Source organism: Pelophylax lessonae (assembly GCF_965119305.1).
Source record: "Pelophylax lessonae genome assembly, chromosome: 5".
Taxonomy (NCBI): domain Eukaryota; kingdom Metazoa; phylum Chordata; class Amphibia; order Anura; family Ranidae; genus Pelophylax; species Pelophylax lessonae.
In genome coordinates this window covers 348589522-348613249 of record NC_138772.1, presented here as the reverse complement: position 1 = coordinate 348613249, position 23728 = coordinate 348589522, and positions in this window count along the sequence as shown.

Here is a 23728-nt window from a genome sequence, read left to right as displayed (position 1 = left end):
TTTCTGATCATACGGAGTCTTTTATATCTGATAATTCTTGTATTAAAATTGTACACAATAAACGAAAATCGTTCATTCATTACGAGAAGCATTTTGCAGTTTATCCGTTTTGAAATCTTTGTTTGCAAAGTCAGAATCGCATGTCAAAAGTTGTGTACACACTATACGAAAATCAAATGATTGTGCCTCGTACAGAATTTTTCTTCCACTTTTCTCATAGTGTGTACAGGGCTTTTAGTCATTACAGAGCACGAGGGCAGTTAAAGTTAACAGAAAAACATTAAAGTAATGCAAACAATTTTTAAATGCAATAACTGTGACTTTGAACAGAGTGCCTCTACTGCCTTCATTTTGCAGAGTACATCCTCTGCCTGCCTGATGCATTGGATATCGCTCCAGTGAGCAGTATCAAAAATGCTGCTGAAGTCGAAGAAACTTTAGGGGGGAAAAAGTTGACTTTGCTGTGACATATAATTAACCTTTCACATAGTGCCCTGGTCAGTAGCTTCGCTATCCTGTTGCTAGGCATCCAATGAAATACTGTTGACATAGGTTCTATCCCGGCAGAATTTATATGCTGAAACCAAAACTGCGTAAAGCAGGGCAAACAAAAGTCTTCTTTGAGAAGCAACATTATACAGTTGAGGAAGAAAAAGAAAAGAGAAGCTATTTTAAGTAAGTGTATATATTAGCCACTATTGTAATGTATATCCAAAAAGATTTTTGCTAAAACTTTAAAACTGAACTCCTAGGAACATATAAAAAAAATGCAAGTTAATGCAATTTCCTATTTAAGCAAAGGTCTTAAATGCATTTTAATACAACTAGTGTAAGTCGATAATTTGTCTTGATATCAGTCTAGTGTAATTCAATGTAAGGCAGACTGGAAGAGCGAGGGCAACACCAGAAGAAAATTTAAACTTTTCTGCATGCACATCTTCAGACAGTGAAAAAAGCACAGTAAGCATAGGGTTAACTTCATTAGTGTGCTGCTGCTTCTTCACTGCCCAATCAGCAAGCAACTTTGAACACAGTATTTTTGGCTAAGCAATGCTGGTAATGCAGTGGAGACTAGGCTGTCTGGCAGGGGTATCTAGATCACAAAACTGGCTGCAATTCCAAATATATAAGTAAAAAAAGTTTAATTTTAACCGTGAATATAGCAGTTTGTGTGTAGTTCAGCTTTGAAAATGTTACTCATTTGCTATATAGCCAATTGTATGGCACATCCCTGAATAAATCCCAAATCCAGGTAAAACTTTCTCCTTAAAGTGGAAGTAAACTCTGGCTCTGAGGAGGAGGCTTCTCCCTTAAAACGTATCAGCCAAGCTTACACGTATGCCACCTCCTTGCATCATCGATGTATCCCAGCAGTCTTGGAGGCAACTTGTTACACTTTTATTCACATTCCTGTATACATTATCCGTTTGATCTATTAAATGGTTGATACCAGCGGTGAAAGGGTATAAATGCTCAGCACGGCCATGTATGCATTTTAAATGATGGAACATGTGAGTGTAATGACTGTGTTTTAATAAATGTTATGATGGTTAAAATATTATTACACTAGTGGAGGTGTATTCCTTTTTCCACATACCCGCACTGTATTGTCTTGTGAAGGTACAAAGAGAAACGTGTATCGATAGTCCAGGTGATCGGGACATAATAACCTAATGCTATTTGGCCTTTTTCATGAGAGTGGAAGGCAATTTGATCCGGTGAGTGGCCATTGCAACGGGAGTGGGAACACACATTACTGGTGGAGTGTTAGGTGTTTTCTACCAAATATCCGGGTGCCACTGTCTCTCCCAATTCAAGCTATATACACTGTCTGATGATTATATAGATGGACTATTATTCAAGAATTTACACCTAGTTTGTGAATGTCAGATTACGCTACTGATTTCTGTTACATGTAATTTTGTTAAATGAGTTGCATGATGGTTTTCTTTTTATATAAACTCTTCTATAGTTTTTAGCCAAGGAAGCTGCCATCTTGGTCTCTGTTTAATCCTCAACTGCCATGATGTTGCACGTGTGATCAGTTATGACACCAGCCATTGGATGGTTTGACAATTTCGTTGAGAGCACAACCAATGTGACAGTTAGCATTCCTGGCATGCCGGGAATGTAACTGTTTTTTGAAACTGTTAAATCGATGGGTTTACTTCTGCTTTAAGCTGGCCATAGACGAGGTTCAAATGTCAGCCGAACCATGTATGGGCCGGCTGAATGTACCCAAGTTTATTGATCGATCAACCAGGTTGTCGGATTGCACATGTTATTACATAATCACTGTGTTTTCCCAGCGAGGATGGCTTCCCCTGACCCCCTCCTCAGAGAGAACACAATGGCTACCCGGGAGGGATTTCCCCATCAACAATAATTGAGAAAAATTCTTTCCTTTTCCCCCCTGTGGTTGCTAGAAATAAAATTGCTTCATCTATGGCCGGCTTTGGTTAGAGTGAGGAAGGATAGAACCTGTGCCAGGCTTTAGGTTGCAGTGACATTGCCAGAATAACATCCAGAGAGATTGCCAGAAACATGTCCATGGAAGTACAATCAGTTCTGCAATGACACCACTAAAAACACTTCCACAGAGGCACAATTAGTTCTGCAGCAACACTGTCAGAAACGCATCTAAAAAGATACAATTAATAAACATTTTTAAGATGATTAGTCATTTAATCATAAAACATCCCACATAAAGATTGTATAAATTACCTGATTCAAAGTCTGCCAGATCCCGTCAGTCAGTATAATAAACCCCATTGTTGGTGTCAGTTGGATTAAATGACCTGCAATTATTGGTGTCAAAGGGAGAGAAAGAAGCCCCAATTGTTGGCATCAGTGGGTTAACATGAGCTCCAATCATTGTTGTCAGTGGGATAACACGAGCACCAATCATTGATGTCAGTGGGATAACATGGGCTCCAATCACTGATGTCAGTGGGATAAAACAGTATACAAAGAGCTCCAATAATTGATGTCAGAGGGAAAAAGGTGTCCCAAATCATTGGTGTCAGTGGAATAAAATGAACCCCAATGATTGGTCTCAGTGGGAGTAAAATGATCCCCAATCATTGGTGTCAGTGAGATAAAATGAATTCCAACTATTGGTGTCCCAATGAGCCCCAATCATTGGTGCCAAAGAGATAAAATATTCCCCAGTCATTGGTGTCAGAGAGATAAAATTAACCCCAATCCTTGTTGTGAGATCACTTTGCCTGTCACATCACTAGTTACCCTGCCGGTTGCGGGAACACAAAAAACAGACCACACAATAATAATTTATTAATTTCATGTAAGTCTTGACAGCTCTGTTATTATATATATATATATATATATATATATATATAAATACAATGTATATCAAAAAAATTAAAATTACTCTAGTTTCCTTTTTAGATTTTTATAGAGAAATTTAAGAGTGAAAGGAAAGATTCAGATTACCCCCAGTGGCAGAGTCAGCCTAAACTAAACCTTTCCACTCATAAAACATGCAAAACATGGCATCTTTTTGTTCTTGTAGTAAGTAAGTAATGTAACCCATAGCACGCAGAATCCTAACCTTTCTATGGCTTGTATAGAACAAAATGAAACCTGATTGGCTGTTAGGAGTTACTTAGGGTAACCATTGCATTTCAATGATCATGTTACAGAGGAAACACAAAATTACCAATAATTTCATACATAGTTGTCAGAATCTATTTGTGATATAATATAGGCCCAAGTCTTTAGAAATCTTTTTAGTCTTATAATCCTCACAAGCTCTTTTACTGGGGTTCTCTTCAGCAGAATTCTGTTGTGAAGAGCATAATGAAAAATGAGGGGCTCATTTATAATGGAGAGCAGATAATAGCACTATTCACTCTCCGTTATAATTTGTATGTTACTCAATAATACGGCCTGCATTTTACCGGTAAGCCATAAAAGGCAGGCCACGGTGTGGAGTCTGCAATGTCCTGACGCAGCAAAGAGAACTCCATAATTAGAGGAAAGCTGGTTTCATGACTTTGACAGGTCACGTGATCAAGCTCTCCACCCAGAGATTTTATGAATTCATTTTTTTATTGATTGTTTTTGTTCATTGATTTTAATAGCACTAAGCTGGATTCAGAGACCTGAAGGCGGCAGAGCACTAAACACAATTTGTAGAGCACATTGCTGTGATTTTTTTTTTAATCAGCAGTATGGCCATGATAAGGCTATACCCATTGCTTTTAAAGTGAACTGCATGGTGAACTTTCCCAACACACATGAACTTTCCCTGACATTTTTTAAATGAGTCTAAGGCTTGTCCCCACTAAGCCCGGCCCCCTTCCAGCAAATCTCAACTACCTTGGCTTGGTCATGCCCTTGTTCTGCCAGTATAACTACTCCCCATGGCAGGAGAAACAACAGATCATACATGACTGAGTGGGGTTGATTTACTAAAACTAGAGAGTGTAAAATCTGGTGCAGCTGTGCATAGAAACCAATCAGCTTTCAGGTTTTTTTTTTTTTGTTTGTCAGAGCTTAATTGGACAAGCTGAAGTTAGAAGCTGATTGGCTACCATGCACAGCTGCACCAGATTTTGCACCCTCCAGTTTTAGTAAATCAACCCCCCATAAGAGATATTTTTATGGTAAAGTAGGCCACACCTAAACTGCTGCAACACCCGTCTCAGTGATTTAAATGTCTGGATTTAATTATCTGTGTTTCAAAATGTCATTTTTCCAGTCCTTCAAACTGCTTAAAGCAGACGTTTTGAAATGTTTTTGTATATATGGCACTGGGGACAAAACTTACCTCTAATGAAGTGTATATTACATCCTGCTGGCTGCTCTAAAAATTCTTCCTTTAGTGATGCTAGATCCTCCTCCCAGTGGTGAACTTCTCGGCTCTAACAGTAAACAATCGCTGCTTACCCTCCCTTTATTTTTTTCCCAGAATGCAGTGTTCTTTGAACAAGGGAGAGTTGGATGAATGACAGGATTATCCTCCTACATTCATAGACTGCCTTGCATTCTGTGACAATAATACAAGGAATAGATATGTGGGGTGAAAGGGATGGCCAATTGGCGTGATCCTTCACTGTTAGCATCAAAGTACATAATCCCTGTAGCCTCGGAAGTTCCTTTCTCTAAGGAGGATCCAGCCTCACTGAAGGGAGGATTTTTACAGTAGATAACAAGCAGCCAGAAGAACATAGGATAAACATCATCAGAGGTCAGTTGTGTCTCTGGTGCTGTATACCCAAAAACAGTTGAATTAACCACTTTACCACCGGAGGATTTTGCTGTCTTACGTCCAGGCCACTTTTTGCGATTTGGCGCTGTGCGAATTTAACTGACAATTTGGCGCGGTCGTGCGAAGCCGTACCCAAACGAAATTTACGTATTTTTTTCCCCACAAACAGAGCTTTCTTTTGGTGGTATTTGATCGCCTGTGCGATTTTTACTTTTTTGCGCTATAAACAAAAAAATGAGCGTTTATTTTGAAAAAATAACAATATTTTTAAAAAATTTTTTATATGAAATTCCCCCCCAAAAAATGTAAAAATCTAAATTTTTTAAATTTTTGGCCAATTTGTTTTCTGCTACCTATGTTTGGTAAAAAAAAATCACAAAAGGCATATTTTGATTGGTTTGCGCAAAAGTTATTGCGTTTACTAACTAAGGGAAAGATTTCTGTCATTTTTGGTGTTTTTTTTTTTTAACGAGTAATGGCGGCGATCTGCGATTTTTTTGCGGGACTGCGACATTGCGGCGGACAGATCGGACCCTTGACTGACATTTTTGACACTTTTGGGGGTACCAGTGACATTACTACAGTAATCAGTGCTATACATATGCACTGTTACTGTAAAAATTACACTGGCAGGGAAGGGGTTAATTTTATTGGAGAGGGAGGGGTTAATGTATGCCTGGTGCTTACTAACGTGTGTGGGGGGAGGTGACTGAGTGACACAGGGACAGATCGCATGTTCAGCTATGCTGAACCCTGCAATCTGTCACTGTTTGTCACTTAGGAGATCCGCCCGCTCTGTTTACACAAGCGGGCGGATCTCCACACTCGATTCCCCGACGATCGGGGAAGAGCAGCGGCGATTGCCGCCGCTCCTCCCCTGGCCCGACTCCCGCTGTGACTGAAAACAGCAGGAGCGCGCCACCTACAAGGGGAGGAGTCCAGTGACGTAGGTCTACGTCGCTCGACGGAATCGAGTCACTTTGCCGCAGTACAGTCAACGTGACTGGTCGGCAAGTGGTTAAACTACAGCTTTAATTTCTGTAAATCTGAAATATCAGCTACCAATGGCTGTACCTGGAGAATTTTAAAAGCATAGGCAAGAATAGGGAAAGATTAAAGGCGATATATGTTTGTTTTTTAAGAATCATACTTACCTTGGTGGATGCAGCATCGGTGCGATGCTGCATCTGTCCCCCGGTGCCTCTAACACTGAGAGCTGAGCGATCTAACACCACCATTGCTCAGTTCTCACAGCTCCCCGAGCATAGAGCTGCTGTCTATCAGTCACCGTCTCTCTGCTCTGCCCCCTCCTCGCTCACTGGAGCGATGGGCTGTGTAGGGGGAGGGAGCAGCCGTCTCAAGCTCTTAGCAGTTCACTAAACTGGGTGCTGGTCCAGGCATGCGGGCAAAACCTGACTTCATTGTCACAAGCTTGCCCAAGCCTGGACTGGCTCCGTTCTGTGACGTCAGCTGACAGCGGGCTTCAGCCCGCTGCTTGCTGAAAATGGGTCGCAGGAGTGCAGAACAAACAAACTTTGACTGTATTTCTCCTTTAATATTTTAGCTGCAGCTCTGGTAATGGTATGGATGGCATTGACGTATGTACACGTGTCAGGAAGAAGCTTTAAGCCAATGGCCTCAAGCGTTGATCTGTGAATTCTGGCGGGGCTGGAGGGAGGGAACAGGGGAGCCTCCCCACTGCCAGAATTCAATAGAACAGCAGAGGGGATTACTTAGGTTGGTACTGGCATCTTCTTGTGTGTGCCTAGCTTTAGTGAAAGAAGTCTCAGACTTGTAGGTAGAGTAGGAGACAACAGAGTTGATTTACCAAAACTGGAGAGTGCAAAATCTGGTGCAGCTCTGCATAGAAACCAGGTTTTTTTGTCAAAGCTTAATTGAACAACCTGAAGTTAGAAGCTGATTGGTTTCTACGCATCAGATTTTGCACTCTCCAGTTTTAGTAAATCAACCCCACCATGTGACTCATTGAGCTTAGATATATGAAAGTTAGACGCTGATTGGAGGGTGCACATCTGCTCCAGATTTTGCACCCTCCAGTTTTAGTAAATCAACCCCAATGAGAAGAGACTATCTTCACAGAAAGAGTAGTAAAAAGAAGTCATCAATTCTGACTGAAACGTTTTATTCCTTTTTATATCCTGAATGGTTGTTTTAGTAACTCCATTGATGATATTAAACAGTTAAAAAACACTACCTACAAAAAAAGAGTGCTATACTCACACTCCTCCAATCTTTTTTCTCTTGCAGAATCTTCACATTTGACACTTCCATGTGAGCTGGATGCTTGCTCCCCTGTCTGCTTGCTGTGGTTTCATCAATCGTCCCCTAGGTCATTGTGTCCTGTGGTGACATTAGGACTGGAAGAAGGAACCACAGCATGCAGTGAGCCACCAGGCATCTAGCACACCTTGAAGGCCATTGAAGCAGTAGCTTTTGAACAAAGCAAAAATTGAAGGAATGGGTGGAGGTGGAACAGTTGCGTTCAATAATAATTTCAACAGCTGATCGTAAATAAAACGTGTTACTCATAGGGGTTATCTTACTAAAGACAAACAGGCTGTTCACTTTGCAAGGGAATTTTCTATGGAATTTTCCTCAGAGCTTAGAGAATGTGCAGAAAGACAAACTAAAGACAAACAGGCTGTTCACTTTGCAAGGGAATTTTCTATGGAATTTTCCTCAGAGCTTAGAGAAATTCCACCCAATAATGTGCATGGAAGTAAAAAAAAAAAAACAGTAGTTGTTCCTGCACATTACTGGATGATGGAAGTCAGCAGAGCCTCTCCCCATTCACTAAACTCTTGGGATAATTCCCTTTCAAAGTGAACAGACTATTTGCCTTCAGTAAATCAACCCCATATCCTTTGCAGCGGTTTTGTAAATTTTAATGAACCAGCACACACATTCTACAGTGCTTTACAGAGCATAATCAACCATCGGTATCAGCCCTTGCCCTAGTGCTTACAGCCCTGAAATAGTCATTTCACATTATACCACAAGTTTTAATATGAAGTTAAAAACTTTCTCAGATGGTTTGGCTTGTGTCCTTAGAACTGGAATGGTACCACTAGTGATAATCATTGTGATACAGTGCCATCCATACCAATATCAATTATATATATATATATATATATACATATATATATATATACATATATATATATATATATATATATATATATATATATATATATATATATACACACATTTATTGCAAGTGAATCATCCTTAAGGCCCGTACGCACATATCGCTTACAAAGAGATTGTACGATAATCTGGTCATTAGAACACAGCTTTCGAGAGCTGATCACGACGGGTCATCTGATATTATCCAACGGGTCAAGCATTAAAAAATGTTCTCGCTCGATAATAGATCGTACTATTTTCCTTTAATCAGAGCAGTATTTATCCAAAATACAATACAAATATAATACAAAAATTACATCACTTCCGAATTTTTGTTCTGACTTACAAGAATATTCGTAACTTCTGTAATGTCTTCATTTTCGATATGAGATTAGCATACAAAAAAAACGAGTGATCATTCCTGTGATGACCTCATTGTGTGTACCAGCCATTAAACAATCCCAAAGCAAAAAAGCTCATATTTTAATACACTAAGAGCCCTGCATTGAAACCAATCAGCTTCCAAGTTTTTTTTTGTCAAAGCTTAATTGAACAAGCTGAAGCTAAAAGCTGATTGGCTACCATGTGCAGCTGCACCAGATTTAGCACTCTCCAATTTTAGTAAATTAGCTCCTAATTGTATGCATAATAACTTTTACATATGTCATCAGTTAACTACCATACGCTTAATTGCTATCACAGAAACCTAAGCTTTAAAAGCTACCGCCACTATGATTCTTAGCATTAAATTTCACACCTATTGCTGCTATACTATTATATATTTAGGAAAACAAATATTTTAGCATGAATAGTATTTTGTATTGTAATCTGGTGTTGCTGGGCCAGGTTGTATGTTTCGTTAATCCACTTGGACTGTTCTAGAAATCAAATAAAACCAAAATGTTGCAGACCCTACACAGCCTCTTGGGAAGACATGCCGTCAATCACTAGGCTGCGTCTTGTAGGACAGAATGACTTAATGAAGCAGAAGAATGACTGGCAGGTCATATACAGAATGCAGCTTTTGTTACTATTGCAATTTACAAACACATTTTGGCATTAAATGCAAAAAAAATTCCTAGTGAGCATAGTTAAATCAAGCATATGTCACCACATTGGAGATACAAAATATTTTTTTTGTATTTGAAATAGCAAATTGTTTAGTAAGGGGTACATTACCCCTCCTATTTTTTGTCAGTGGTTGGAGCATAAGTCACGTCATGTGACAGAGTGCTTCTTCATGGAGGTCAAGACATGGGAGCGTGCCTTTGTCGCATAGTTTACTAAAGGCAGCACAGAAGCTTCCTTATGAACAGTGAAAGTTACATAGGTTACAACTGGACATGAGATTTTACTGTTTAATTACAGATGGATTGCTGAGTGAAAGCTGAAGCTTACTTGTACCTTGTGCAATATTAGTAAGGTATGGAACACTTCTTGTGTCACTGGGTGTTCCTGAAATAATATTATTTTAAATATATCACAGATGACCCATGTTTCTCCCAAATAGCTCTATGCACTGATCCTGAATAAATAATTTAGCTCAATTTTGCAGTAACAGTTTTCCAAATAAAAACCCCCATTTGTCTATATATGGGTCACTGAATGTAAACAGTGGGACACATTTTAAGAAAAATGAAACTGTTAATTTTTAAACATTCGGTTATTGGTAGAAGATGGCATTCTGAATTACCAGGGGGTTCTTTTATCTTTCAAAGACTGCATAGACAACATCTCCCTGACTGATTTCTCGTCTCAGACCTACAGGTCATGCCATCTCTTCTCCTCCTGTGAAAGCATGGGAGAATCAAACTTATTAGGTAAGTCAGAGAGCAAAGTAAAGCAACCTATCACAACAAATCTTCTGGTTTCGGCAAACTCATAATTCCTCATCGGACTTCAGCAAAGTGAAATTACATTTTTTTGCTAGTGGTAAGATTGCTCCACATTTCAGCTTTGAGCAATGAGCTATATTACTTTCTAATTTCATAAATGAATTAAAATTAGCTCAAAAATGACATGAACCTGTAATTCCAGGTACTACTAAAGTTTCATTGTTTAAGTGCCTGACAGTAGAAGCTGAGTTTATTTATACCAGCATTCACCCAACACTGCAATGTCACTTTTAAAAGAACTGATTTCTAAGAACCACACATTAAACTTTTAGGAAGGAGGGTAGGGATGTAGCAGCCAGATCAACTTCAGTTCTACAGTTCACGAAAGAGGGTTGGGGTGTAACAGCCAGATCAACTTCAGTTCTACAGTTCACGAAAGAGGGTTGGGGTCCAGGAAGGTAGGGGTGTAACAGCAAAGTCAAATGCAGTCTGGGGGGTGTACAAAAACCATGTCAACTCCCATCCAGGAAGGTAGGGTGTAACAGCAAAGTCAATTGCAGTCTGGGGGGTACAAAAACCAGATCAACTGCAGTCCAGGAAGGTTGGGTTGTAACAACCAGGTCATTGGCAGTGGGAGGAGTAAAATAGGCCGGTAAACTGCAGTCCAGGAAGGTAGGGGTATAACAGCCAAGTCATCGGCAGTCAGGGGGGTACAACAGCCAGGTCAGCTGCGATCCAGGATGGTAGGGGTAATACAGCTAGGTCAACTGCAATCTGTGGGGTACAACAGCCAGGTCAACTGCAGTCCAGGAACGTAGGAGTGTAACAGGCAGATCAGCTGCACTCCAAAGGGGTATAACAGCCAGGGGAACGACAGTGAGGGGGGGGGGGGGGAATTCCTAAGAGCCACACATTAAACTTTCAGGAACGAGGGTAGGTATGTAACAGCTATTTCAACTGCAGTTTTACAGTTCAAGAAGTTAGGTAGGGGTGTAAGAGCCAGATCAACTGCAGTCCAGGAAGATAGGGGTGTAACAGAAAGGTCAATTGCAGTCTGGGGGTACAACAGCCATGCCAACTGCAGTCCAGGAAGGTAGGATTTTAACAGCCAGATCAACTGCAGTCCAGGAAGGTAGGGTTGTAACAGCCAGGTCAACTGCTGTCTGGAAGGGTATAACACCCAAGTCAGTTTTAGTCTGGGGGATACAACGCCCAGGTCAACTGCAGTCCAGGAAGGTAGGATTGTGCAGCCATGTCAACTGCAGTCCAGGAAAGTAGGGTTGTAACAGCCAGGCCAACTGCAGTCTGGGAGGGCCTAACACCCAAGTAAGTTGCAGTCTGGGGGGTACAACAGCCAGGTCAACTGCATTCCAAAGGAGTATAACAGCAAGGGCAACTACAATCTGAGGGGGTTGTTACAGCCAGGTCAACTGCTGTCCAGAAGAGGGTTATCAGTCAGCTATTTTGAGTGCAAGATCTTATTTTAAAAGTTAGAAAATGAGAAAAAGAAAAGGCTGGACACAGAGAGAACTAATTATTTTCCAGTGTGAAGAAAGACCCAAAAACTGGAACAATATTCTAGAAAATAATTCATCATCCTAAAAATGTGTTTGGTCATGTAGATGATTCTGCACAGATGTCACACAGACTCCAGTGCTGCCCCCTAACCCGCACACATTCTGCCATTATTCCCATTGATAACATCTGTCCAGTCATTTCTGGCCAACATCTGCCAGTTGATCAGCAACTTGTGATTGTTTCTTTGCACACATAAACTAAACAATTCCCATCGTATTGAGGGAAAAAAATCATCCCATCTATGGTCAGCCTAATAAAGGTGTGGAGAATGTGGCCAATCACATTTCAGCTTACTGTCCTAGGATTTGTATAACTTCTATGCATTTCTTTAACTATAATAATTTCCCTTTGGGATCAATAAAGTATTCTGAATCTGAACTATAATCTATTAAAAGTTTGGGATTTTCAGAAAAAGAAGGCAGGCCAAGTACTGGAGGAAAGATGTGCGAGGCATAAGCCTGCATGCACATCTTTTCACCTTGTGTCTGCATTTGTTCTATTCAGCTATAACATAAAACATCTGAGCACAAAGCAGAGATTTGTTCAGTTGTGATCATTATGTTTTGAGTTTACACATCAGTAAAAAATCTCAGATTACGGCGTCTGCTTTCTGTTTCCTTAAAGGACCTCTATTATGAAAACTATACCACTTAGACTGATAATAAGTATGACATATGGAATGCATAAGTGACATCTGAAGGATATCTTACTTTTTTCCTACTTATTGTATAACCTCTCTATATTTCTGTTCTGATGGATCGTCAAATCTACATAATAAAAAAATATGCCAAGAATGTGGGAAAAGGGGAGCAGTATACAGCACCCCTTTTCTCATGGGTTGGCGATAGGAACAGGTTTATAAGGTATTAGCATTCATTTGGTTTGAGGAGATTGGAATCATTGCCTCTGAGGTAAGGGTTATATGACCTTTTCCTTTAGAGGTCAATTGGCCTCCTTCCCGCTCAAAATTCCCACCCAAAACTATCCCTGTGTCCAGGGAGATTTGGCTGAATTACCCTTCACTGGGGTCAAGTGGCCTCTTCCCGCTCATTTATCCCACCTAAATAGCCCGCCAGAACCCCGTTTTAGGGTATTTAAAACCACTTGCCAACCGGCCAATGTATATATACATCCTCCATTTAAACCTAAATACCGGTGTATTAGCTGCCATAACCCTGGTATTTTTTTAAACGGTGGGCGGTTGGCTTTCCAATACGGGTGGTCCCAGCGGGATCACCCTTCCGGGATGGCAGAAGAGGTGCCCCCCCCCCTTCCGCCGCGTCCCGGTCCTTTTCCCCGCTTACCGGACCGGCAGGCAGCAGGGAAAACGATCCAGGCCCGGATCCTCACAGATGGGATGTCGAGTGAGGGCAAGCTTGCCCTCACTCGACTCTATGGTCTTGGAGGACGGGAGCGATGGCAAACGTCGTTGCCTGGCAACCGGTTTAAAGGTCCTTTTTTTTTTTTATTATTATTTTTTTTTTCTATCTTTTAGTGTACTTGTGAGATCTGAGGACTTTTTGACCCCAGATCTCACAAAAAAAGAGGTCCTGTCATGCCTATTTCTATTACAAGGAATGTTTACATTCCTTGTAATAGAAATAAAAATGATCCATTTTTGTTTTTTTTAAAAACGGTGTAAAAATAAAAAATAATAAAATAAAATAAATAGTAAAAAAAAAAAAAAATTAAAGTGTCCTGTCTCCGTTAGCTCGCGTGCAGAAGCGAACGCATACAGAAACCCCGCCCACATATGTAAACGGTGTTCAAACCATACATGTGAGGTATCGCCGCGATCGTTAGAGCAAGAGCAATAATTTGAGCCCTACACCTCTGTAACTCTAAGTTAGTAACCTGTAGAAATTTTTGAAGTGTCGCCTATGGGGATTTTTAAGTACCAAAGTTTGTCGCCATTCCGTGAGCGTGCGCAATTTTGAAGCATGACATGTTGGGTATCTATTTACTCGGCGTAACATTATCTTTCACATTATGGAAAAAAATTGGGCAAACTTTACTGGTTTCTTATTTTTTTAATTCAAAAAAGTGAATTTTTTCCCAAAAAATTGCGTTTGGAAGACCGCTGCGTAAATACGGTGTGATAAAAAAATATTGCAATAATCTCCATTTTATTCTCTAGGGTCTCTGCTAAAAAAAAAATATAATGTTTGGGGGTTCTAAGTAGTTTTCTAGCAAAAAAAAAAACTGATTTTAGCTTGTAAACACCAAGTGTCAAAAATAGGCCTAGTAGGCAAGTGGATAAGGGGCGCCTCAGCAGATTCAATTGCTTCATCAACAGAGCTGTGGTGTTCCCCTTCCTCCCCTGTTGTCGTGGCCAAATTATTATGTGGTAGTGTCACCTTTGTTTATTGCAAAGGGGGACTAAAATTGTTTGTGTTGTTGATTTTTAATCTTTATTTTGTATTGTCGGAAAAATATTTTGGAGCAAATCTGTTATTTATACAACCTGAGCCGTAGTGGCTAGGTTGTTTTGAGTGTTATGAATATTTTATTAATAAAGTTGTTTATTTATTATTTGAAAACCATTAATAAATGGCCGCGGCCTTATTTATTCCAACCCAATGTCTGGTTGTCTTTTATTTAATCTATTTGAGATATTATTTATGCTTATGTGGTTTTAAAATTATATTGTTTTAATTCCTGCCTGCCATCCCATAATTTTCTGACCTCGTACCTTCTATTTGCTTGGCTAGCTGTAATTACTTGTCTGCTATAAACTCCCACCAACTGTCCAACCTAAAAGAGTGACCACATAATCCTCACAATGGCAGGACAACAAGGAAAGGGTGAGTGAACAGAGGACTCCAGAAATGCAAATTTAACAGACGGTTATATTAAAGCACAGGTTTTTACAATACCCGGCCTTCAGCAATGCTACCAAAACTATGCAGAAAATCCTTTTTTAAGTCACCAGCTCATCTTAGAGACACTGAAGTCCATGGTTCTCTATGTAAGGTAACAACACTTTTTAATGAAGAGCAGCTCTCCATGGGGTCTATTGTTTTTTTTTTTCTCCTTCTTCTTTAGAAAGAACTCTTACAACAGACTTGATTCACTCACTTGCAACACTGCGGAGCTCTGTCTTAAAAAGGGAAAATCAGTTTAAGCCAATTCCTAAATTATGATGCCACAGGTTTGGGGTAATTTACTAAAGAAGTAAAGACTGTTCGCTATGCAAAGTGAGTGCTTACTGAGTTTAGTAAATAGATGTAGCTGCCTTCACTTTGAGAACCCAATCAAGTGCAATAAACATTGAAGTGCCGGTTCATACATATGCGATGCGGTAACCCTGAGAATGCACTGCAGATTCCCGCATCGCATTAATCTCGCAGGCAGTTCACACTGCCATATGCGAATCGCTGGGGGTGTCATTACAAAGTTAACGACACCCCCAAATCAGTTTGCATATCGCAGTGCGAACTGTCAGTTCAGACATGAATCGGATCGCATAGATGTGAACACCCATGCGATCCGATTCTGGTGCAGACTCAAAAAAGGGACCTGTGTGAGTTGTGTCCGAACGTGATGCAAATTTAGCCATACAATGTGTACGGCTGAATTTGCATCGCACAGACATCGCAGGTGATTCGTAGAGTCATCGCACATATGTAAACCGGGACTGAAAAGAACATGTTTTTTTTTTCTTGCAAATAATTGAATGATTTATAGTTTATTCATTATATTTTTTATGAGGGACCTGCAGAATGCCGAGGCTCCGGTTAACTATAAAACAATAAACACCTGACCCATCTTCCCTTCCAAAACACATTTTATTTGGAGTCGAATGACCATAGCAGCCTTTTTATTACAGACCATTAAAGCGGAGTGTTTATTAATAGTCAGCAGCTACAAAAAGTCCAGCGATGCGGCCGGCGGGAGCCTCGGTTCTCTCCCTCTTCTCCCCGTGGCGCCGGCATCACTGCTGTGGGCACTCGGCTGTGACAGCTTCCGGCTTCACAGCCAGGTGCACACTGCGTATGCAGGGCTGTCTTTAACACAGGGCAAAAAGGGCAGCTGCCCCAGGTCTAGTCATTGTTGTGGGGCCCAAAGCAGCTGCCCCTTGAGCCCCAAAATAGTTGATAAGTGTATTCAAGAGGGCCCAAGAAAATTTTTGCCCAGGGTCCAATCAAGAATAAAGACAGCCCTGTGCGTATGTGTGAGTCGCGCTGAGCGTCCTGAGTGGACGGGCAATCTTCTGGGACCTGTGACGTATCATAGAAGATTGCAGGGAGAAAGCGGGAGAGGGGAACTTCTGCCTGAGCCACCTAGGTGGCCCGAGTTGAAGTGGGAGCGGGAACCTGTAAAAGCTAGGTACCCGCAGCCCCCCCCCCCCCCAAAAAAAATGACATGCCAAATGTCAGGGGGTCAGGAGGCCTTAAAGCGGAAGTTCCACTTTTGAATGGAACTCCACTGTAAATAAAACATTCACAAGAAAACAAGTTTAATGCAAATAATACAGTCAATGCATACCAAATAAACCAACCTCAGCTTATGCCCGGTCTAAGGTCTTTGAAGGCCTAAATATTAACAATTAACCGGTTGTATCTGCCACCCAATCAAAGTCCCCCAGCTGCAACTACACAGGCTCAGGGACAATTAACTACTCATGTACTACCAGATACAACCTAATAAATACCCAGATGTTACCACTGTATTGTTAGGAAGGGACATCCATACCTCAGATGGGCCCAACCCACAATTTTCCACAATTATTTAACCAGCACTGCCTTCTAAGACCCAAGAGACCCTCGCCTGCTGCTATGACAAGAAAATAAAAGGATGAAGAAATTTAATGGCAAGATAACAACATAAAAACCAAAAACCCACTAACAAATACCCCAGCACCTTGAGACAATAGGAGGCTTCCCCAAACCAAAACAAACAAGGGGGGGAGGGGGGAGAGAAAACTGTCTGATGCTGTGATGAGCTCCCACTGAGCTCTGACACAATCCCCCCTCCTCTCTACCCATTACAGAACACAACCTCTGCCTTGAACTCTTCAATGTGGTAAACAGAATGCATCATTCTAAATCACCCCACTAATATTCCGCCTCGGCTGTAAGCCCCAGTCATGCTGGCCCTCCTCCTAGTTTCACTCAGCCCCAGGCCATATACTTTCTCTGGTTCTACCTTTACCTCCTTATCAACATGCTAATTTAAGAAAAAAAAATGTCTGTATTAATTGCATACTTTTTTAAATCAGTGATGTCATCACTAGTTCTCTAAGCAATGTGGGCAAAGCATGGTTTGTGGGAGAAGCCAGAAGAGTGCTATCCTGAAAGCATCATGGAACCCTGTATCAGTACTACCCTCAATAGCCCTAATCCCTGATACAAGCTGGCCCTTGGTATGGGTAATGCAAAATCCAAATGCATTTTTGTTTGGATGTTAGTCAGGAGGAGTGAGCATATCTAGACAGATTGAATGCAGACTGCCCTAAGTAACTCCCATATGTGATGCTACGCTTTCACAATTAAAAAAAATGGAATCGAATGAATGAAAGGGGCTCAAAAGCAACAGTAAAGAGAGACAGCATGCTTTCAGTGGCGTTTCTCTGATGGTTACTTCTTGAATGAAATCTTTCTGTTGGTCACATACTTAATACTGTGCCTGGCCATTTTTCACCCTTCTCTCTGCCGACGCCGGCATCTGCCATGTCTTGCTGGAGTACATGTAAGGCAAAAACAACCTTTTACATCCTGGGACAAATTTCTGTCTCCTATAACAATTGGAACTTTGTCATTGCTTGGTTTTAATATTTTCGGAGGCTTTTTCTGTTAAATCTCTGCCAAAACATGTGTTCTATCAATACTATAGAACTCTACACCCCTGAAGAAGGAAGCATATTCCGAAATGCGTCGGATGTTTTCTTGTCAGTGTGCCGTGATAGGCCCTCTTGGCCCTCACTGTGATTTGCATAGATTGTGGTTCATGTATTGCCATGAGATTGGATACTTTGGTGTACATGTTACATCTATAAGCCACATTATACAGTTTCTCTGTGTTTTTAATGCACTATTCAAAAAATTATGTTATTAGTAATTATGTTATTTTAGTAAACATATTACCATTTTTTTTACATTAAGTTGACCCCGTTAAAGTCCCTTTTTTGTTGGGGGTTCTCTCTCTTTACATGTACTACCTTGGGATGTAGGCTACTTCTTTTTTGAACTATTCACCTATAAAGCTGGATGCCCTCCAGGCATTGTTAATTTCATCAACAAAAACGTTTTCGTCAAAATTTCCGGCAGCTGCATTTTTGCAGGGATGAAAACGAAACGAAAAGTACACCACATTTCCGTCCACTGACGAAAATCTATTTCGTTTTTGTTAAAACGAAAATGAAATGAAAGTGTGAGACAGGGAGGTTTACACTCTGAACTTCTGATTTCCATGGAGCTCCGCCTGCTTCCTCTGGATGGAGCCTGGCATATGTAGCTAAGAGGCTGTCTGAGCGGATGGTTAGACCATCAGTGGCTGTTATCTGGAGCCTGAAAGGGAATGTTCTCTTAGGTTGGCAGTGGCTTGGATGTGTAGTTAGTCCTCTCACACACTACCTCTGTAGATACACGCCTGCTGACTGGATCTCAACTAGTCCAGTGAGGTAAAGGCTGTGTGTCCTGGAAGATGGAATGCTCTGATCACACTGGTCCTACAAGGACTGTGGGCTCTCCGCTGTCTGTGGACACACTCACACTTCATACTGATATATAGAGACCCCCTGAAGGAGTCCTCCTTGTCAATAGGCTTCGCAGCTTGTCCGTTACGGGAGAGCAGCACACTGTCTGATCTGTTCAGGGTTAACCCTTTTTGCTGCCAGAGCTGTTTTTGCACCCATGCCCAAAATATAATTTTAGGCCTGAAGATTAAATAACCCCCCCCCCCCTCCCCAAAAAAAACAAAAAAACATTATATGTCATAGTGGCATAACCACGCAAAGAATTTTATTTATTTTTTGGGGGGGTTTTCTTGTTTTTTTTTTTAACGATACGCTTCTGTCAAAACAAAAAAGCAATATTCTTGAAACGAGACTTGGTTTACCTTAAAGACGTTATATATCGACTAAATCTGTGTCTGTAGTGCATGTTCAAGCCCTAATACCATAAAAATTATCATATTCAATTTTTTTACTCCAGGAGTATATAATGAGTTTTGGAAATACACATTTGTACAGAAATGCTTAAATAATGCATTAAAATTTAACTAAACCAATTTGATTTTAGATGACTAAAATGAGTTTAAGTTGACTAAAATTATTTTAGTCAACTAAAATGTACTGGAGATTTTAGTAGACTAAAATGTACTGGAGGTTTGAGTCGACTAAATACGACTAAAATTGAAACAATTACCGATGACTAAAATGTGACTAAAACTAAAATGCCATTTTAGTCAAAAGACTAAGACTAAAACTAAATCGAAATTTGCTGACAAAATTACCACTGCCTCCAGGCAGAAAATAAGGATGGACTATGATTTGAAGCAGCTTCTAATGCGCATTTTGAGACGCTCACAGTGTGCAGTGAAATCGGAGTAAGCAATTTCAGTACAGGAGAGGAACCTGTGCAACTGGGCAAAACTGAATGGAAAGCTGGAGTTTAGCTTTAAGTGAAGGCAGTTTCACTCTTTTTCCTAAGCTTAGTCGCAGCTTCTTTAGCTGTTCAGCCCTACTGGGTCTACTACTTGGAAGGACAAGTAAATTGCTACCAAATATATAAAAGTTGAACTCCAGGCACAAAAACACTTATTTATTAATACAGTATATATTCCTTAATAGCCATAAAGAATATAGATCCACTTTGTGTGCCCCAAATGATTTTGCAAACTGAGTTATTACCTTGTAAACGTAGCAGTGACATCAGCTCTGCGCTGTACACAGCCTGTTCAGAGAGCAAAGCTGTGGGAGAGGCCCAGCAGATCTACCAACTACAGGAGGGTGGGGGAGATAAGACCACTCACCCTGCACAAGGAGAGAGCGCAGCAGTAACTGGTATTTGTTATAGGAAGCTCCAGCACAGAGGCAATATTTCACACCAAATTACTACACAGATCTGTAGGAAATACGCAAATAACACCAAGAATCAAGTATACACATGCCTTGTATTTAGAAAATAAGGCTGGATTCACACTATTGTGATGCGACAACCAGCGTGATTCCAGTGCAGGTTCCAGCATCACATGTCTCTAACAGCCAGTTCATACTGCCCTATGCAAACCGCGGCGGGTGTCAATATAAAGTTAATGACACCCTGAGATCGGTTCGCAGATCGCAGTCCGAACTATCAAATAGTGCAGGAATCGGAACGCATGGGTGTGAACACCCATGCTATCCGATTTAAGTGCGGACCAAAAAAAGAGTTCTGCACCATTTTTGTCCAAATGCGATGCAAATTCAGCCATACAATGTGTATGGCTGAATTTGCATCACACAGACATCGCATGTGATCTGCACAGCAATGCGGACATATCTGACATGTCTAACAGCCTAAAAGAGAAGTATGGCCAAAGCTTTTTTGACCATGCTTCTTTTGTGGGTCACAGGAGTGCACTTATTTTTGTTCTCCGGTGAACAGGCTATTGCCCACTATCAGCTGATGGAGCAGAGCTGCTCTAGGCTCTGGAATGATTCAGACAATATTGTTGGAATCCACCTGGCTACCTGATTGACAGCTGGCTCCACCACTCAGTGCGAAGCTAAGAGCTGGATATAGCTACGCCCGACCCTTCCCTAGCCCGGCACTGCAGTGAGTGCTGGAGGAGCAGAGCGGAGAGAACAGTGACTGAGAGTCACTGGTTTCCACTCCGAAGAGAACTGAGCAACCAGCAGCCATGTGATCACTCAGTTCTCGGTCTGAGAGCCAACAAAGGACAGCTGCAGAATTTACTTTTTATAAACCCATACTTCTCCTTTAAGCAACTATAAAATATAAAAACCAAACAATACCACGCTAATAGCTTAAACCAAGAGTCATAGGAGAGCAGCCAGCACAGCAGTATCCAAAATTCTAAAAAAAATGTGCCACGCTAGTCTATCCTAGATAGCTCTAGTGATTAAAAATAAATGCGTATAGAAAGTAATGAATGATCGATAATAAATATCAATTTCTAAACAACCAAAGTATAATATAACCTTAAAAGTAATAAAGCACAATACATGTGATGCAATGAGCTACAGGTTAGTACAATGGTACATATTAAATGTATTGTGACATTATATGGGTGATAGAAAAAGAAAAAAGGTTTCACAAATAACAAAGTCCCAACTCATGTGAAAACGTGAATCTTCAATAAGTAATCCAAGTGAATGTTGAAAAACACTGTGAATCAACCAACCACCACCAACATCAAAGAGGCTAACGAAACAAATAGACCCAGTTTGGCATACCCCTATTGGGTCAACAGAAGCAGTGGTGTATATACACCTAGTAAGGAAGGGGAGAAGGTAGTTTAAATCTTTCATACCGCTTTCCACTCTGCTCTCTGCACACCTGAATGTTCCACTTCCACCATCAACGGAAACAGCTCAGTAAGGGGACCACCGAGTCACAATAAGGCAAGGATAGAGTCTTCTCCAGTTAAGCTCAATTAATGAGTAATTCAGAGGAAAAAGACAAAGGACCTCCACATAGTGTAAAACTATACAATAAGGGGTTTAATAAAGGTTAAGAACACTTACAATTGAGTAGATAAAAAAGCGCTTTCAGTAAAATTTTCTGTAGACCACATGGAATACAATGGCACAAATGGAGCTCAACCCGACACGTTTCATCTAACAAGACATCCCCTAGATCAGTGGTCCTCAACTCCGGGCCTCAGGGCCCACTAACAAGCCAGATTTTAAGTATTACCTTGAGGAGATGCAGACTAGAGTACTGCAATCACTGAACAGCAAATTATATCACCTGGGATGTATTTCAGTTATCTTGCAAACCTGGCCTGTTAGTGGGACCACTGCCCTAGATGTACCATTGTACTAACCTGTAGCTCATTGCATTACATGTATTATGCTTTATTATATTAGGGTTATCTTATAGTTTTGTCGTTTAGATATTGATATTCATTATCAAACCTAAAATATGCCAAGGCTTCTAAAGTGCACCAGGGATGCACTATGGCTGACAAATAATAGCATTATTTTGGTGGAAGTTATCATTGTTAGGCCCTATGCACACTTGAGCTCAAAAGTGCTGCTTTTCCAGGCTTTTGAGCATTTTATTTGTCTCTACACGCCACCCATATTAGCCTACTGTAGGCGTTTACTGGAGTTTAGAGGCAGGGATGTTTAGATGCAGAAAAAAATGCCAACAAACGCACGTTTCTGGAGGGGAGCTTTTGAGCATAAAAAATACCTGACAAGTCTAAATGTGGTTAAACGAGTGTAAACGTGCCTAAGCGCTTGGTGTATTTAGCCCTTGAGCGTTATTTAATTGCAATGGCCAGGATAAATTAATATTCTGGTCAATTAAATAAATAAATGCCCAAGCACTTGATGCGCCTAAACTTGCCTAAACACGGCTTAGGCATGTTTTCAAATCTGCTTTTCTCCTGCCAGGTAAAAGCGTTTTTAAAAGACCTAGTATGCATGAAGCCTTAGGTGTGTAAATGATGGATAAGATTTAAAAAACAAGTGTGCAGAGCAGTGTAAATGAAAGCTTAGCGGTAGAAGGGCAGAATTACAAGTATCTCAGTCTCTCTCAGTCTTCTGGCCTGAGGCCTTGTAAGTGTAGCACAGAAACCTTAGCCTGTTTTACATTATTTGTTGAAAGGTTTTACACTAATAACCTGAACCCTGCAAACATGGGCAGTGGGACCTTTTCTGGGTCTTCTACCAAGAGATAACAGCACGCAGTGTAGGACTAGACAACAGCTTACTGTAAAAAGTTCAAAAGAATGAAATATGACACAGCTGATGAAGGACATGGATATCTAAAACATTTATGGATCAGTAGCATTATAAAAATGTTGGAAGATGTATGAGATGTCCTTGATTATGTTTCTTTTGCTCCACAGATAAACAGTTCCATTTAATGTCACTTCTATTGTACGTTCCTGGGTGCTCTGGCTAATGAATACTCTTAGAGTATGGAAAATGCACCACCAGAATACATTAGAAAAAATGTGTCTGGTGTTGCATACAGATGTGCCACATAGTGATTCAGGCCTTGTATCTTACACAATACCCCTGAAAATCCTCGCTATTGCCAAGAAGTCCATTGACATCTCTCCTACTCATATTAATGCACCAAGACTCAAAAGAGTGTCAGAAAGACAACAAAAGACAGCAACTTCTAGAAAGGGATAACGGACATTTTAGCACACAAAAGAATAATGATGAAGCCCATATTTTTGGATTAAGGCTAGTAGTTGTTAATCAAAGTTACAATTGCATGGTGTGGTTTTGTACTATGAAGTGTTCCTCAGGTATCTATTTGTGGTGAAAAAACAAAAAACAAAAAAAAACTGGGGTGTGGGCTGAGATCTCAGGCTCTTGAGATTTGCTGGTCATTTCTCAACCCTGTCAAGGGGAGTACGTGAGAGGCATTTCAAAATGTTTCCAATATGGCTGAACGGTGCTGCAACCAAAGAAAGAAATATTCTGGGGAAGCGGCTTAGCCCTGTACATACAGAGGCAAAAATATGGAGAATGATATATACATACAAAGACGAATATACAGTATGTGTTCATATATATATATATATATATATATATATATATATATGAGACAACACATTTATGCCCACACACACATATGCAATACATTCAAATGTGTACAGTAATGATGAAGTTGCTTACATGTAAGTGATGGCACGCCCATATCCGGTTCTCAACTATTATAAAAATATCATGGCTCATACTCATCAATATATATATATATATTATATATATATGAGACAACACATATATGCCCACACACACATA